The 17,251-nt window shown below is 36.1% G+C and overlaps 1 protein-coding gene across 5 annotated transcripts in view; it reads right to left on the bottom strand.

Moving 5' to 3' along the window:
- The window catches only part of DENND1A (DENN domain containing 1A), a 461,262-nt gene that overhangs the window by 342,676 nt on the left and 101,335 nt on the right, over positions 1 to 17,251 (bottom strand). The window lies entirely within an intron of this gene.

Here is a 17,251-nt window from a genome sequence, read left to right as displayed (position 1 = left end):
AGAAATATAAAAAAGAAAAATTTTAAAGACCTGATGCTACTGTTAACTTGAAACTATTACCTAATGCAAAAACCTCGCCAGCTGCAAATTGCCCTCAATATATTTTTTCCAGAGAAAATGAGTCTTAAACTGCTTGACTTTTCTTCTCTAATCAGAAGCCTCCTTTTCATAGTTACAGATGTAGGCTTGATAAACCACCTTTAACACCAGTTTCAGATTGGGTGGGGGAGGGGGAAGTTAGGGCAGTGAGGGTGAGAGAATTCTTTCAATGAACAAATGCAAAATTCCTTGCTTTTAAAAATAAAATATACTTACAGTAAAGCTCTTGAAAATACAGATAAAACTAGGTACAGTCTTCAAAACAAACGAAACAATACACTTTTAGCTTACCAGTGTAAACAAATTTAAACTTGCTCAGAAACTAGAAAATACATAAATGAAAACACCTTTCATGACATTCAGCTTAAATGGAGTTATTAAAGGGGTCACTTTAGTAACCATTCTTCAATCATAGTTGCAAGATAATCCAATGCCACTGTCTTTAAGTCAATATAGAAGTGTACTAATTAAAAGCTATTAGCACTCCATTTGCTATTGATTAGAAAACCATTCAATCTTTTCCAATAAAAGAAAGATTTGGTTCCTCGGAGACACATTAAGGGGAGTATCAGAATAATATCTATTTGAGAAACTATGTATCAATGCAAAAGGCTTTTGGAAAAGCACAATAGTTGAGGCTCCTTTCTCACAATCATCACAATACATACTACTCACTTTTCATATCTATGTTTTAAAACACCAATTTACTTCTCTGTGAAAATGAATCCACGTAAAAGTTAAAACCCTTCAAATCACAACCAAAACGCAGGTAATTGTTCTGCAGGGAAGAATCAAAAAGAGAGAAAACTAAGGGTCTATTCACATATTATATTTAAATCCTAGAAATGCCTGTTTTGTCATCCAAGTCAATGGACATTACTCTTCAAAACCTAAGACTAATAACAAAAGCAAGAATATTCAAAAGATCACATCAAGAGCAGAGAGTCCCAAATGGGTGCAAAAAACTTAAAGGATCTGTAGACCGTTTCAGCTCTTGAAGTATCTTCTGGTTGACTTAAAAACTAAGGATCAATGTCTTTTTTTTACCTTCATCTTCAAATACTAGAAGGGAGAACTGGCGCTTCTACAGTATGACTAACGGAATTCTGGTGTAATTCCTACTGCAGTTCTGTGCAGGGCTGCCCTGGTAGGGCAGTGAATACACTGTCTGCTTCTCTCTGGCCTGAAGGGCTAAAATCGCACAAGGACTTGGTCCTCTTAAAACAGGAGGTCAGAGGGCGGTAATGGCAACAGGTAGTTCTACAGGGAAGAATTAGCCAGCAAGATAATAAAGGGACAGCCAAATGCCCAACAGACCTCTAAAAAAGAGGGCAATGGCTATAATTCCTAAAACATACAAAAATGGCTTGATGGGGGTGGGGTGGAACAAGTGGTTTTTTAGGATTTAAAATTTGTTCCCAAGACCAAAAAAAGATTTAAAAAGAAAATGTACTTCTAAGACACTGAAATACACTGTAAAACAGAGGTTGGGAAAGCCACAAAATAGTCTAAGGCATATTCATTTTCTTCCAGTTGTCAGGTGGTTAACACTTACTCCTCAAGCAGAAAACTTCAGACAAAAATGACTCATATATAAATCTTTAATATCATGTCCCCTTTCTTGTAGTAGTTGTGCTCCTTGGGAACCAGAAATACCAGTGAAAATAAAGATGGAATAAAACCAAAAACTTTATTTTTTTTTTTACCATTTTGTGAGGGGATGAACATCAGAACCCAAAATTTGTGGTATATTCTTTAATTTAAAAATATATATTTCTTGCTATAGATTAGAGAAAGGTTTTTAAATCTCTTTAACCAACTATATTAATAAAAAACTACATTAATGATTAACTTGTCACTTTAAAATGTATTTAATTCATATATACAACATAGAATTGAAAAACAGGAGGAAACACGGATAAAAAGAAAAATTGACCTATTTTAAGATGAGGGTCACTCAAACCATATTATCCTAAACACTGCCTCAATGGTGGGCAATGTAATAAACACCACCAACTTAAGTCCTTCAAATGTCCTAAGATTAACCCTAGAGTGAGATTCCTAGATTTTAACAGAATCATGTTCCAAGATAATACATGAATTTTATTTACTATGATTCAAGCATAAAACTTTTACTTCCTTTCTTTAAGGCCCTAAGCTTACAAAAGCAAATTTCATGGGTCCTTAACACTCTTCTAAAACAGTATTTTTTTTTTAAAAAAGGCAATGTTTTTTAAAACCAAAGTCCAACCTATAAAGTTTCATTCAATTAGCTCAGAGAGCCAGTCTCATAGTTAATAAAAGTATGAAAGCCATTTTGTAAAAATTAACACAAAAACTAAAAATAATTTGTTTGAATTTCTTTAAAATGCCTATTTTATACAGTAGGTTGAAATCCTTTTTCACAGTGAGTTGATCATTATGCCACAATGTCACCAAAATATCGACATTGGAAACATCTGAGTTAAAAAGGTCCAAATACAATCTGCTTTTCTTAAGCAACACAACACCCGCCTTACTAACAGTTTCAGCATGGCACATGTACAAAACCTAGCACCCCGCAGTTAAGCAAACCGCCTTTAAATTTTCTGTCTGGCAGCAATCCACTTGCGTGTCTGTATGTTTTTACAAGTACTCTATGTATTTCATTGCATCAGCTGCATTTCTGAGTTTTAAACGGTCTGGGAACATTTTATGAAATGTTCTATATCTTTATATGGAAAATAACATACACTGGAAAACTGTGCATCGGTCTAATATTTATGTATCTATTTCTTTATCCACCATCCAATGCTATAATTGCTAATGCTCCAAAACACCTTCTCACATTCATACCCTCACCTCCAAACACAGTGTCACCAAACAGCTAACTTTAAAAAAAGTAACATAATTTGCTTAGGCAATTGGCAGTAAGAATAGAGTTACTGGCATATGTCAAGCTTTTTCTCTAAGATTTGTCCCTGACAGAAAATTAAGAACATAGTAGTACACAGTACCCTCTTCCCCCCTTATCCTTCTCTCAGCAACTTTCTCCTAATTTAAATAATACCTTACTATAAAATTAAAAATCATTTCCTAGGGAAATACTTTTCAACAACAAAAATCATATTTAAAATATCTTGCCAACAAGATGTATGGTATGATAGATGGCATATTTCTCTTAGCCACATAAGCCTAATAAAGCTTCACATTATCCCAATGTAATGGGCCACTACCCTTGTCCCAGCACCATGGCCACGCAAGAGGCTGTCCCCACACAGAACAAGTGCGCCACATCCTCTGGAGGCCACAAGACACATCTCCATATTTAGAAGACATTTCACAGTAAAGACTCCCAACAGCACAATCTCATTCAGGCACAGAACATGAGCATGCTTAGAAGGCTATGTCTTCACAGCAAAAAAAAAGTTTGATCTCAAAAATGTCTTGCTTTGAAGAAGTAGAAGAAGAAGAAGAAGAACAGAAGGAGGAAGAGGAGGAGGAGGAGGAAGGCTATATTCTTCAATCTCAATAGTCCATGTTTTGTAGTTTTCTACTGTAATATACTTTTAAATCTTTAAGATATATACCAGATTGCCACAGGATGTTTAATTAATAGAATAAGAGTTTGGGCAAGACTTACTAGAAAGGTGCTATAAATTATTTTACACAGGCTCCAAAACCTTGAGTTCTGCCTTAGGCTCAAAGTTCCTAGAAAACGTGGTAGACAGATCGTTTACAACAGAAATGCAAATAATTCATAAAAGTACTGTGGTTATGTATGAGGGCTCATTTGTGCATCAGTAACTAGTATGTGTATACACACACACACACACACACACCCTCACCAAATTATTTTCCTCTTTTTCTCTGTCACACCAGTGGACTCCACTTAAAGGGTCAAGGCATAACACTTTAACTTGATTATTAAAAAATACACTGTCTTCATTTTCTATGAAAGGCATAACAACTGCATACTAACCAAATGTTACAATCTTCTATAATCGGAGCTATTTTAGGAAAATTTAAGAGAAACTGCAAATATGGCCGTTAACCCAGGAATCTACACTGCTTTCACTTTTAACATGTTAGGAATTAAGACAGAAAATATTGCATTTAATGCCTACTAAATTCATCTAGTCATTATCTCTAGTATGTTTCAGTCAATAAGAGACAAACTATTGAATGTATTTAAAGCTAACAATTATAAAAAATCTGCCCTTTAAAAGTGAGACTTCAAAATTAGCTATAAACGATATAATCTCGCTCAATTTCATGGAGTTTAAGATACTATCTTTCCCCCACAACCATAAATGTTAATCCAAACTGTAATCAGATTTAATTTTCTGGATGAGAAGATAGGAATAAGCCGAAACCGGTTTGGCTCAGTGGATAGAGCGTCGGCCTGCGGACTGAAGGGTCCCAGGTTCGATTCCGGTCAAGGGCATATACCTGGGTTGCGGGCACATCCCCAGTAGGAGATATGCAGGAGGCAGCTGATCGATGTTTCTCTCTCATCGATGTTTCTAACTCTCTATCTCTCTCCTTTCCTCTCTGTAAAAAAATCAATAAAATATATTTAAAAAAAAAAAAAAAAAGATAGGAATATGCTGCAAACCAGTAATAGTCCATTTCACTGCTCTTTCCCTAATGACATTTTCAACTTTTATACACTAAAAAATGTAGACTCTCAGAAAATAGTTTGAGAAGTTGTACATTTTGAGAATAAGCTCAATCTTCCCCAAAACACAATCAGAAATAAATTTTCTTTTAATCATCAAGAAAAAAAGTTAAATATTTTTGTATAATGTAGAATTAAAGTTTCTTGATAGTATGACTGCAAACTGGACCGCACTGAACTAATAAAGGGCTTTAAGGACACTACCTATTAAACCTATTATAGCTATAAAAAAATCAGCCAGCTTTACTTTACATGATAAAATACCTGAGTCACTAGGTTAGCATTGTAACTAAATACAATTATTCTAGTAAATTATTCCATTTATGATAGTTAAAATTTACTTATTAAAAATAATATATTTTGGAAAGAAATGTTTTATAGTAAAAAAAAAATCAACGTTTTCCTTTTCCTCGACAATCAAATAAAATGGTTTCTGTTGTCTTTCCTTTAAAATGTTTTTAAATAAAAAATTACTGATTCTAAAATACAGATTTTTATCCTGAAATTAAAAAGGAATATAATTCACTAATTTAAAAATCATTTCAAAGTACTTTAAGAAAACATTTGGTTTTCATGTACAAATGGCATTTCTTAGTTTAAAAAAAATCTATTCAGGTATTAACTTTTTTCTCTAAAACATGAAGACTACTTGACATAAAAACTTTGAGTCATCACCAATTTTAATTCATGCTTCTTTCTATTCTAGTCTTTTCCCTCAATACTGGCATTGAAAATACATTCAAAAACTGCTTCATGGAGGCCAGCCTGATAAAACAAGAACAGGTCACCATCTACACCTACAATAAAATCCCAAACAGCATTATTCAGGGAAGGAGAGCACAACCCACCTCAGTATGGCAAGCAATGGAACCATTCATGTGCCAGATTACTCCTCAAACTAGCATATTCTGCCTTTCAGACATATCCTGCTCCAATGTGACTATTTATGCATAAACAGCAGACACTGACCTATTGTTTTCAGTTGTTGGAGTTATGAATGTAGTACAGTTACCAATTAAGTGAATCAACAAGTCCTAAATGCATCAGCTGTTCTACAAATAATGAGTCCATTGACATTATGCAGTAAAATCTAGGGAGCTTCATCTTTCTTTCCAGAGAATGGTGATATTTTGACCAGCAAATGCCACTACTTAATGATAACTAATTTCATCTACAAAAGGAATATAATAAATCTGATCCTTAACCAAACTTATGCCACATAAACCCAAAATTCAAGCATTAGTCAAATTCCAAAGGAAGCTATAAAATAAAAAAGAGAGGGTGTGCTGGAAGGGAAATAAATGTCAAAAGAATATGTTCATATATTCTTACCTTTTTCCTACTGAATATCCTAGTTTTCAACTTTACTGGTTTGCAGCATATTCCCATCTTCTCACCCGGAAAATTAAATCTGATTACAGTTTGGATTAACATTTATGATTACTTAAATATTTAGGGTTTTTAAAATTAGTTTGACTTTGGAACTAATTCCTAAAATCTATCAAATTGACAGATGAATATTGACTTCTTTCCTAATAGTTATAATCTCAGGCTTCCATTTAATATATGAGTTAGAATTCATCTTACCCCCTCTTTTTGTATGAGTACTATTAAGTGTCATATTTTTACTCCAATATGAATAAGTACTTCAGATCTAACCTAAATGACAGCTGTGCCCTTTATGTCCCACAAACATGACATCACTGCATATAGTTTTCATAAATAGATATACCACATTTGTCAATTAGGTGAAAAGAGATAACTTAATTATATACTCAAAAACAAAAACAAAAAATATTGATTGAGTGCCCACTATGTGCCAGACACTAAGATAGGTATTTTGTATAAAATTTCTAATTTTATATTCATGACAAAGCTATGATATTGGGACTATCATAATCAATTTTATCAGTTAAAGAAAACAATAGGTTATCACTTGTCTAAAGTTAAAAAATTAGTATTTATTCATGGCACAAATACTCTGATGTGACTCATCCAATTAATGAATAGGACATAGTCTTTGCTCGCAAAAAGTTTACAGACTAACCTTAATGGAGAGTACAGAGAATTAAACAAGCAATTACCACAGGCTTGGTAAGTGCTATGCTGGGGAATGGTAGAGGGGCATGGAACCTAATCCTGCCCAGGATGGAAAAGGCCTCAGGGAAGAGCTTGGCAGGGCCAGGTGTAGAGTCCAGGACTGAGCCAGGGTTCATCTCATGCTACCTACCACACACCCTTTCTGAACAGTGTAGGGGTCAGTGAGTAAGTATTCTGTGAGGTCAGGATCCATGTTCTACTTAGCTTTGTCTCCTACAAATTATCTTGTCTACTAGTAAGTACCCAACAATTATATTAGCATAATAAGAAAAAAAGAATAAAATAAACTCATTAAATACCTAGTCTCTCCAAATGGATAAAAGGCCAATTTTAAAACATCCAATAGAAAACAAGCCTCTGAATGCTGCAGGCTTCCTAAAGACACACTGGCATATAGTAAGCACACAATAAATGTTAGTTGTTGTTATATTATTAACCCCAATGGAGAAATAAGCAAGCAGTATAAATTAGATGGCTACAGATGTATACATGTGCCTTAAGTTGGAAATACATGTGTTCCTGAAATAAACTTTTATAAACCCAATTAAAATTTTCCCATCATCTGCCATTACTTAGAAATGTTATAACTTTATCAGAAACTGATTTTCTCTTCATCGTCAGTGGTTCGAAAATCCTTAAGCTACAGTTTATTTTGCCTCCTGGCATCTGTTTGCTAATGATCTGTAAACATCAAATGCACTAGGGACTCTCCCAGACTTACAGAAACCCTGAGGTGAATCTTTGTATAAATTGAAGGACCTTTCTGCTAATTCCTTTGCTTTTTAAGTTTGCATTATGGGTTTCAGAAACAGAGTCCCATTAAATATCTTTGCAGTAATAATTACACTACTACCAGCTACCTACCACCTACTGAATGCCTAGGTATACTAGTTGTTGCCAAAGGCGGTTTATTTTATTATCTTATTTAATCATAACAACAACTCTGCAGGTAAGTAGATGTACCCCTATTTTATAAATAATAAAAGTGAGGCTCATTAAGAACAAATTCAGAGTTAAGTAACAGAGCTGGGATTCAGCCTGGATCCATCAGACTCCCAAGAATCCAACACTGGCTTCCCTTTTTGGCTTTATTTATTTGCATCCTCCTGTTGATCTGTCTTCTCATCATTATTGTGACTCAACAATAAGAACACAACTGGACAAACAACTAAAACATGTTGTCATGAAACAGGCCTTAGCAGATTATAAATGAGAGCTTTCCAATTTCTCTATTTATTGCCAAGTTCAGGATATAAACAAAATGACTCCAAAGTAACTAGCACTCAATACAAGTAGTAAATACAATATTTAAAAGAAGAATTCATATTAAAAACAGAATAATTTTGAAGGGTAAAAGTTATCCTTGTATCATCTATGAAAATAATCACTTGCTAAACAAAACAAATAAGAACACAGAGAAAATGTTTTCCTACTTAAGAAAATGTGTTTCCAAGTATCTCTAAACCACACTGAGAACCCCAATGCTAAGGTCAAATTAGTGCATGCAATATTGATACAGCTGACACCCCAGCAAGGGAAACATGCTATGCCTGTCAACCAGAAGACTTTCCTACCAAAATTCTGCCTCTCTTCCCCTGGAAACAAGCCATGGCTGCCTAGTCCTTAACAGTACCCATATCCTAAAATCCTTAGACCACGTGAGTGTGAGTGTGTGTGTATGTGTGTGTGTGTGCGCGCGCACGCACGCGCGCACGCGCGCATGTGTGTGCGGGGGGGGGGGGGGGGTTGTTTTAAAAATATACGCAACATGAAATTTGCCATTTTAACCATTTTTAAGTATACAATTCGGTGGCATTAAGTACATTCACATTATTGTTCAAAAATAACTACCATCCATCTCCAGAACTGTTTCATGTTCCCTAAAACTCTGAACCCACTGAGTAACTCCCCATTGTTCCCTCCACCCCTGCCCCTGGCAACCACCACTCTATTTTCTGTCTCTATGAATTTTACTACTCTAGGTACCTCATAAATGAAATCACACAATCTCTGTCCTTTTGTAAATAACTTACTTCACTTAGCATAATGTTTTCAAGGCTCATCCATGTTGTAGGATATGTCAGAATTTCCTCCCTTTAAGGCTGAATGATATTTCATTGTGTGCATATACCACATTTTGTTTATCCATTCATCTGTCTATGGACACTTGAGTTTCTTCTACCTCCTGGCTATTGCGAATAATGTTGCTATGAACATGAGTGTACAAATATTTGTTCAAATCTCTGCTTTCACTTCTTTTGGGTATATATCCAGAAGTAGAATTGCTGGATCATATGGTAATTCTATGTTAGATTTTTTAAAGACCTTTAAACATGTTTCAAAATATTTTTATTATAAACTAGAACTGTCTAGTCTCAACCTCTTCTCTTTAAGTTTGTTGCACATTCTTACATACTTATTGCTAGCAAATGCTGGCTTCCTCTGGAGCCCTCTCAAGTAGTGTGTGTTTCCTCCCCAACCCTCCTCCTACAGGCCTGGAGGTGGGGTAAGTGGCCTCTGTTTCTTGTTGCCACTTCCAAACCATTCTCTCTCATTTTCCAAAACCCATATTTTTAACCTCATGTCACCAGACTTCACTCCTCTCCCGCCTCTGCTCTGTTGTCATCCACTGATCCCAAGGTTACTCCTCTTCCTTGAATCGTGGGGATCCTGGGTGCATTGCCACTCACTCTCTGACTATTCCACCACCCCTACCAATTTTACTATTCACATAGATGATCCTACCAAACCCCTGAATTTTTGATTCCTTAGCCTCCTCCCCACCAAGGACCTTGTCTTCTACCCAATCTCAGATACTCCCTTAGTCTCTTTGTGACTCTCTTAGTTTGTCACCTTCACTTGGCAAAATTGCAATCCTTGTTAAATCCAACTATCCACCCTCAACCCTCTACCTGCCTGAACTAGAGAAAACCCACAGCTATGCTGACTAATCTAGCTTTAAATTCGGATTATTCACTATAAGTAAGCTTTAATGCAACTTGGCAATTATACTACATTTTCCTTAATTCATTCACTCTCACTCTCCTCAGTGACTATTTCATACTTTCTCCTCTCCCCTCAAACCTTCTCTATTCTCAATTGCCATTAATTACCCTATATGCCCCTTCACTGAGAAAATCAAGCAATCAGAAGAGAACTCCCACAAGCCTCCACCACAATTTCTATGCATTTATTATTTCTGACCCCATAGACGCTGCTTTCGTCCTGTTACTATGAAGAAGTGCTTGTGCCCCTTGCAAAGAACCCTCCTCAACCTGTGAACTAGAGCCCCACCCCCTCACCAACTCAGACATTGTTCCACCAGTTCTCCCATTAATTTACCTCTCTCCTGGATCTTTTCCTATCAGCATGCAAACATACAGCTATTTTTAAAACTTTTTAAAAGGTCAAGCCCATCCCCCACAACTACCACCCCATCACTTTCATTCTCTTTAAAGCTATATTCTTCAAAAGAGTGTCTATACTCACTATCACCAATTCCCCTACTCCTACTCTGTGCCAAACAAGTTTTGCCCACCACTTTTCTGAAATTATGCATGCACCAATGACGCATCAATGACCTTCTCACGGCTAACATCAATTATCAATCCTCAGTCCTCATCTGACTTGACCTATAAGTACCACTTGACACCTTGACTGCTTCCTCCTCCTCAAACCACCTTCTTCATGTGACTTCCTTGGCATCCCACTTCCCTGCCTCCTAGGCTTTTCTTTGGGCTCCTTGCTGACTGACCCCTTCCTACTGAAGGCCTCCAGAGTTCAGTCCTTGGACTTCTTCACTTTTCTTTCTCGGTGTCCTCCTTTGCTGGTCTCTTTCAGTCTTGTCACTTCAAATACAAATATGCACTATCAACTTTAAATTTATTTCTCCAGCTCAGGCCTCTCCCAACTCCAGACTAATTCATCTAACCATCTACTCATCATCTCCATTTGGATTTCTAGCAGACATCTCAAATTTAACATGTCCAAAACTGAACTCCTGCTCTTTCTCTCACATTTCAAATCCAATCTGTCTGCCATCCCTGTCAACTAAATCTTCAAATTCTGACCCTTTCTCTCCATCTCCACCACGACCACTCTAGTCTAAGTTAATTCAAAAGTTACTTTCCTAGTGTGGTCTTCCCCAATCATCTTATTTAAAATTATAATTTCCCTATCCCACCATTCCTTATTCTCTTTTCCTGTTATTTTTTTTCTCCTTAGCACATTTTACCATTCAACATAATACATACTTTTGAATTATCTGTTTTTTCCTACTAGTAATGTATGCTTTATGATGGCAGGGCTTTTTGCCTATCTTGCTCACTGCTATATGTCCGGAACCTGGAACAGGGCCTCACACATAAATACTGGAAGAGGGGATTGAGGAGGAAATAATGTGGCAATATGATTCCAAAGCACTGAGAATGACCACACTCCTTAACTTAGTAATTGCACTTCTCAGAATCTGTCACTAGGAAATATAAGTAATTGTTCTTATGTTTGTTTCATGCATCAATTCAAAAATTGAAAGGGGAACATCAATAAACTCAAGTGACCTGATATGCCACCATTAAAATGGGAAATGCTAACCATTGCGTTATGAAGAAGTAACTCAAAATGGCTCAGGTGTACTACTTCTCAGTGAAAATTCTCTAAGCTCTCCTCTTCACCACCAGTAGATTAGGTGCCCCTCTTATGTATTAATGCTAAACACTCTATAGACTGACTCACTCTATTATGAGCATTATATTACTATTAAATTTTATATGTGTGTGTATAATTATATAAATGTGTGTGTATGTGTGTCACTATTATACTATGCTTCTGTCACTATTGTTTCTACTACTATTAAGTTACTATTATGACACCATTACAATCTCCTTCTGTGGGCCTTCTAGTATTACAAAGGCTGGAAAGCTAAAACTTTCCCAAAGGCATCTGCAACTATGATATTAGGTGTGATTTAGATTCTGCTGATCAGATCCGCCTGATGAGACTTGAAATCAGAGCCCAGGCAAGAAAGAAGCCAGGAGGTAACACGAGGAACCTATTTCCCGGATGCACAACTAGAAGGAATGCCATGATGGTTCTGGAGGCAACAAGCTTAATGACGACTTCCTGAGCCCAGATAGCAAAGATGGGACTACCCTGGGGCTGGCATTTGGAGTGGCAGCTTGCAGACTCCCCCAGCTTCCTGACATGGCAGAGTTATCTTCTAGGTGTGCTCTTCTTCAGTGCTCCTCTGAAAGTCATTTCTGGAGAGCCAGCCTCAGCCTATCCCTCCAGTCTTTCCAATGCTCTCTAAGACAGAAATCTCTGCATGCAATCCTTTTTCTGATAGAGTGGTTTCTCTTATCTTCAACTGGACCTTGAATGATTCATATCTGTGCATACCTCTATCCTGGACTTATCACACTGGACTATAATCCATTTGCTTGCTGACATTCTCTACCTAACCTTAATTTCTTCAATGTGGAACCACTTTTATTTATCTTTGTACCCCCTACATCTAGAACAGGACCATTTGGATATTTATAAGCAGGCCATACAAAATTATCAACTTAAAAATTAGCCTGCTATATATTTGGTCAAACATTTAACTAACTCACCTCTAATGCCTTGGCAGGGCCAGGCCAAATTATTTCACGGGCCGGGCATTCCCCACCCCTGATCCACAATAATATTTGACTCATAGCACATAATCATTTCTAAGTAAGTTTTTTGACAACCGCAATAGCCATTGTAACATGGAAAAGATTTGGCATGAACATTAAAGTGCTGGACTGGGAGTGGGTAGGCCTAGATTCTACCACTATGTGATTGTAAATAAATCTTTGAACCTGAATTCTCTCAAATAGAATCTGAAAGTGTTGACAAAATTAGTTTTCTTGACTCTCAAATTATCTCACTCTGTGATCTAAAATCCTTAGACAACTCTTTGCTTTGATAAAACATCCATGTCTTTAATTACCTTTTAAAGAAAAATGGTCCTGAGGAAAGAACTTCTTTCTGGTTTTCACTGCAGCCCACCACCCTACAGAGTTAAGACTCTCAGAAAAGAGAGAAAACAATTCTAAAGTCCATTTAATGAAGTAAAATTCTAAATTTAAGCAGCAGAGGCTACTTAAATACCATTCTATTTATGCCTTTTAAATTAAGGATTTAGGGAGTCTGAACACTGAAATAAATATTTCCCATTATGGAGCAATTAACTCAATAATTGTCCTGAACTAGACCTATACACTTGACATAGTAATGAGAATTTTAAAGACTCCTTTCATTCTCTCTGCCTGGCTCCATGACTTTGCTTCAGTAGTTTCACTTCATCGTCTGGAGGGGCTTCCTCCCTCTTGCCATTACTATAATATCTGCATTCTGTGAAGGCCCAGACTCCATTTCAGATAAAACCTTGTAGGAGAAAACGGAAGGATTCTTGGGTTGGGGTAATTCTATGCGATCTCTCCTTTTCAATTTGCATTTCCTCAATAGTCTGATAAACACCATCACGGGTATGCTTTCATGTTACAAGGCAATGCTCTCCTGGGTGGAATTTGTCAAGGTTTACCCAACCTTTAGACTCTGCATCCATGCTGAGAGCAGACCCAGGAACCGGGGCTGCAGAAGCAGGGCACACAGGAAATGTGGGGTGTTCTGGGTGACAGAGTTGGTGAGGAGTAGTTAAGATGCTGGTAAACAAGTCTAAAAAGAAAGGGGGGCTGGGGGAGGACAGAGAGAGAAACAAAGAGAGGGAATCCAAACCTCAAGGTGCCTAAAGCAACGTGATCAGGGAGCCCTAAGATCAAGGTGTAGCAGCAAAGGCAAATGGTCCTTAGGAAAGAACTTCTTATTGCTTCTCTCAGACTTACTCACAGTCCCTCACATAGATATCTTTGAATAAACGAGCAACTCAGCCCTGAGAATAGGAATAGGACTTTGTCAATGTTGGTTACTCCCAGCTATGATCTCAGGATGGGATACAGACAGGTGAATTCACAGAGTGCAGCAAACACAGATTGTGGATGCTACCCATATGCAGAAGGCCTATAAAAACAACTATTCTGAAGTAACCAACTATTCAGTTCCTCCCTGACTGTGACCCACTACTTACATAGAATTGGAGTCCTTACCTAAGCTGTATTTTTGAGCAGTACTTAAAAGCCCGACTCTTCCCGTCAGCCCTGCTCTATTTCTTGCTCCCCTTCCTTTCCTAGTGAGATGCCTGATCTTTTCCATTTGTACTGTTATCCTGGTTAGGCCAGATAGTAAGCTTACTAACTCATGCTAGGCTCCTAACCTGTCCTGGCCCTCAGATGTTCACCAGTGGCCCTTTCCAGGAAGGTCCAACAGTATGAGGCTGTCAAACTACCCTCTTTCAAAGTGAAAAAAGGGTCCAGTGAACAGTGGGTCATTCATTGCAAGATTATTTTACACACCCATTACTACCAGTGTGTTAGGCACTAAGAGGGCATCAAGAGACATGATTTGTGGTCTCTCTCTGGTAAGATATGATAAATCTCTTCTGAAATTGCCCAGGAATTAGGGCAGTTTTGAGAGGAAGGATGAACAGGGGAATTAAAGACACTCATTACCTAATCAAATGAGGTAAGAGAATTGTACCTGCTCCCCTACAGTTCGGAGTTACCTAGGTAGCCAATCTACTTCAAACAAAATGAACAAATCTCCAAACTATGAAAAAGAAAATTATCAGAGTGAAGGAAAAAGTTTGTGAGGTTTAGGATTCAGAATACATATTTGAAAGAAATAAACAGAAAAACAGGTAAAAAAATGTTTTTAAACAGGCCAAGTGTCACAATAGAAGATATAAAAATGGTTAATAATCGTATGAAAAGAGTACATCACTGAAAATCAAGAAAACTTTTCAAATGGATAGCCAACTATTTTTGGTTCACAGCCATTTTACTCCTAATTCTTAAGAGCAGCAGGCAAAGCCACCCTCTTCTAAAAAATGTTTGGGAAAAGGTTTTAATGTTTCTTAATACCCATTAAATATGGCATGGCATAGCTAGATATTTGGTAGGACAGAACATACCAGGATATATTGGGTCAATTTTCCTCAGACCCAAAGAAAAAGTCTTTATACACCTTTATCCAACAAAAGCACAACGAATCCAAACAGGTACTAGACTGTGTAGCAAGTGAAAATATTAGGCAAAAGCAGAGTGGTCAGACATTTCTACCAGCTTTCTTTTACACTCATGAAATACCAAGTTTTAAGAGAGTTCCACAGGGACACAATCCAAACTTTTACCAAGCCCTCAAAATTCACTATCTCACAGCTTTCCTCTCCTTCCCAAAGCTTAGATTTAGAAAAGGATCACTTAGGTAAAAATGTGTCTCAATAGTTACAATGTTAAGAGAAAATAAATTCTTACTTGAGGCTGCTGCAATCATCACTAAACTTCATTCATAGTAATATTCTTGCATAAACTAACAAAAATTATTTCACTGATATAAATTTTCATATAACGACTTTGGAGATTTTTTACATAATGTTACATTTACCATAATAATTTACATAATGTAACTAGTATCAAGCAGCTAAATTCTTTGTTCTCTTGAAAAAGGGAAAGAACACTATTTTAAGTTAATAATATGTTTCTGAACATGACACTATAAGGCATTCTTAAGGAAATATGTAATACAGACATTGATAATTTACCATAAAAATTCACTGTGATCAATTCTTTTATAAAAATTCACAGGAACTGTTAATGAAAGCAAATGTTAATTTGATATTTTTTTATTCCTTCCTTCTGCTGCCATCTATTAAAACCTAACTTACTGAAAATGTAATTTTTAGCGGTATTTCTTTGAAATGCTATACTGTAACTACTGTATTATTATCTTTCAGTTTGTATATTTTCAGCATATTTACATACTTTATTGTACCTTTTACATATACTTAGAAACGCAAACTCGATGGTCAAGTAAACAAAAAAGGTACTCTTCAGTTTAAAAAATTGATCAAGCATAATAAATTCAATTAGACACAGTATGAAGTTTTCCTCAAAGCCATACAATAATAATACAAGTATTGTATTGTTCAAATATTCTCATTGTTATACAGATTGTCACATTTCACTTTTAATAGGAACTGACTCAAAGAGACCTTGGAACAAAAGTATCCTAACCAAGTAGCAGTTCCCAAAGTGTCATGCTAAAAAAAACATTGCTCTCTGATTCACACAATTGAAACAATCAAGTCAGAGAACAATCACTCCTTTATTAATAGAACAATGCACACTAGTTTCTTGTGTTCAAGTGATGCTACCTAGAAAAATACTTAAACAAGAACTAAAGATGCAATATTACAATATTAATACTAATAAACTATTTTTAAAACTGATCAGTTAGATATTAATAATTGAATGATGTTTTTGTGAGTTTAGCAATGATCCCAACTGTACCTGGAATAAAAGTAAATTAAAATTCCTTAAAGTAATTCCTAATGCTGCCAATCTCCTTTATTAAAAATATAAAACTAAAAAAAATTCAACCTATAAAGACCAAATCCCACTAGAAGAGAACTGATGTGGTTAGGTAGACAATTAAATCTTATTGAAACTAAGATGATGAAATAAAACAATACCTTCACAACAAAAATATCACAAACAGCTATATTCTTTAAAATTATTCGTTCAAGATATAATTTGCTCTCCTGCAGTGTCAGATGCTAATGCAACCAATTTTATACAATCTAAGCACTATCTACAGATGCACCTTCTGTTTTTAAATCAGCAGGAACCATTGACCAGCATAAGCAGTATTCTTAACTAGATAATCAGCAAATGTGTAAAGCCTGACACCTCCCGAATACATATTTGATCATATAACTGCTTCACTAAATTCACATGACTACAAACAACTGCAACACACTAAACAAATCAAATTCAGAAAGTCAGTTACTACAAACAATCATTATGCTGCAGATCAGGAAGAACTTCTAATAACTATCCCTTCACCCCCACTCCCCAAACAAAAAGGGGAAAATTTTTTTAATTTAGTAAACACATGCTTTCTAAGAGAATTCCTAAAGGTACACTATGACCTATCCAATTTTCCAAACTACCTTATTCTCCTTTATTATAGAATATCTAACAAAATGAGGAGGCTACATATATCTATAATTTAGTCTCTCAGGACAATCTAGCAATCTGTACAAAAACACAAAACTACTGTAATAACTCAAAAAGAATAGGAAAACTTACAGCAATATGTTCAGAGGATAAAGAGAAAAGGAAACAATAATTGAGGACCTATTTGGCAATGGGCTCCAAAGTGACTTAAAACATTTTCTTTTTTAAACTTCACAACAATCCTATCAGATGGGCACTATAATTCTTAATTTATACATGAAGAAACTGAATC

The sequence above is a fragment of the Myotis yumanensis genome, unplaced genomic scaffold (genome assembly GCF_028538775.1).
Source record: "Myotis yumanensis isolate MYYU_CA2020_CCGP unplaced genomic scaffold, mMyoYum1.0.hap1 SCAF_12, whole genome shotgun sequence".
In the NCBI taxonomy this organism is placed as follows: Eukaryota; Metazoa; Chordata; class Mammalia; order Chiroptera; family Vespertilionidae; genus Myotis; species Myotis yumanensis.
This window is presented reverse-complemented; position numbering and strand designations above follow the sequence as displayed.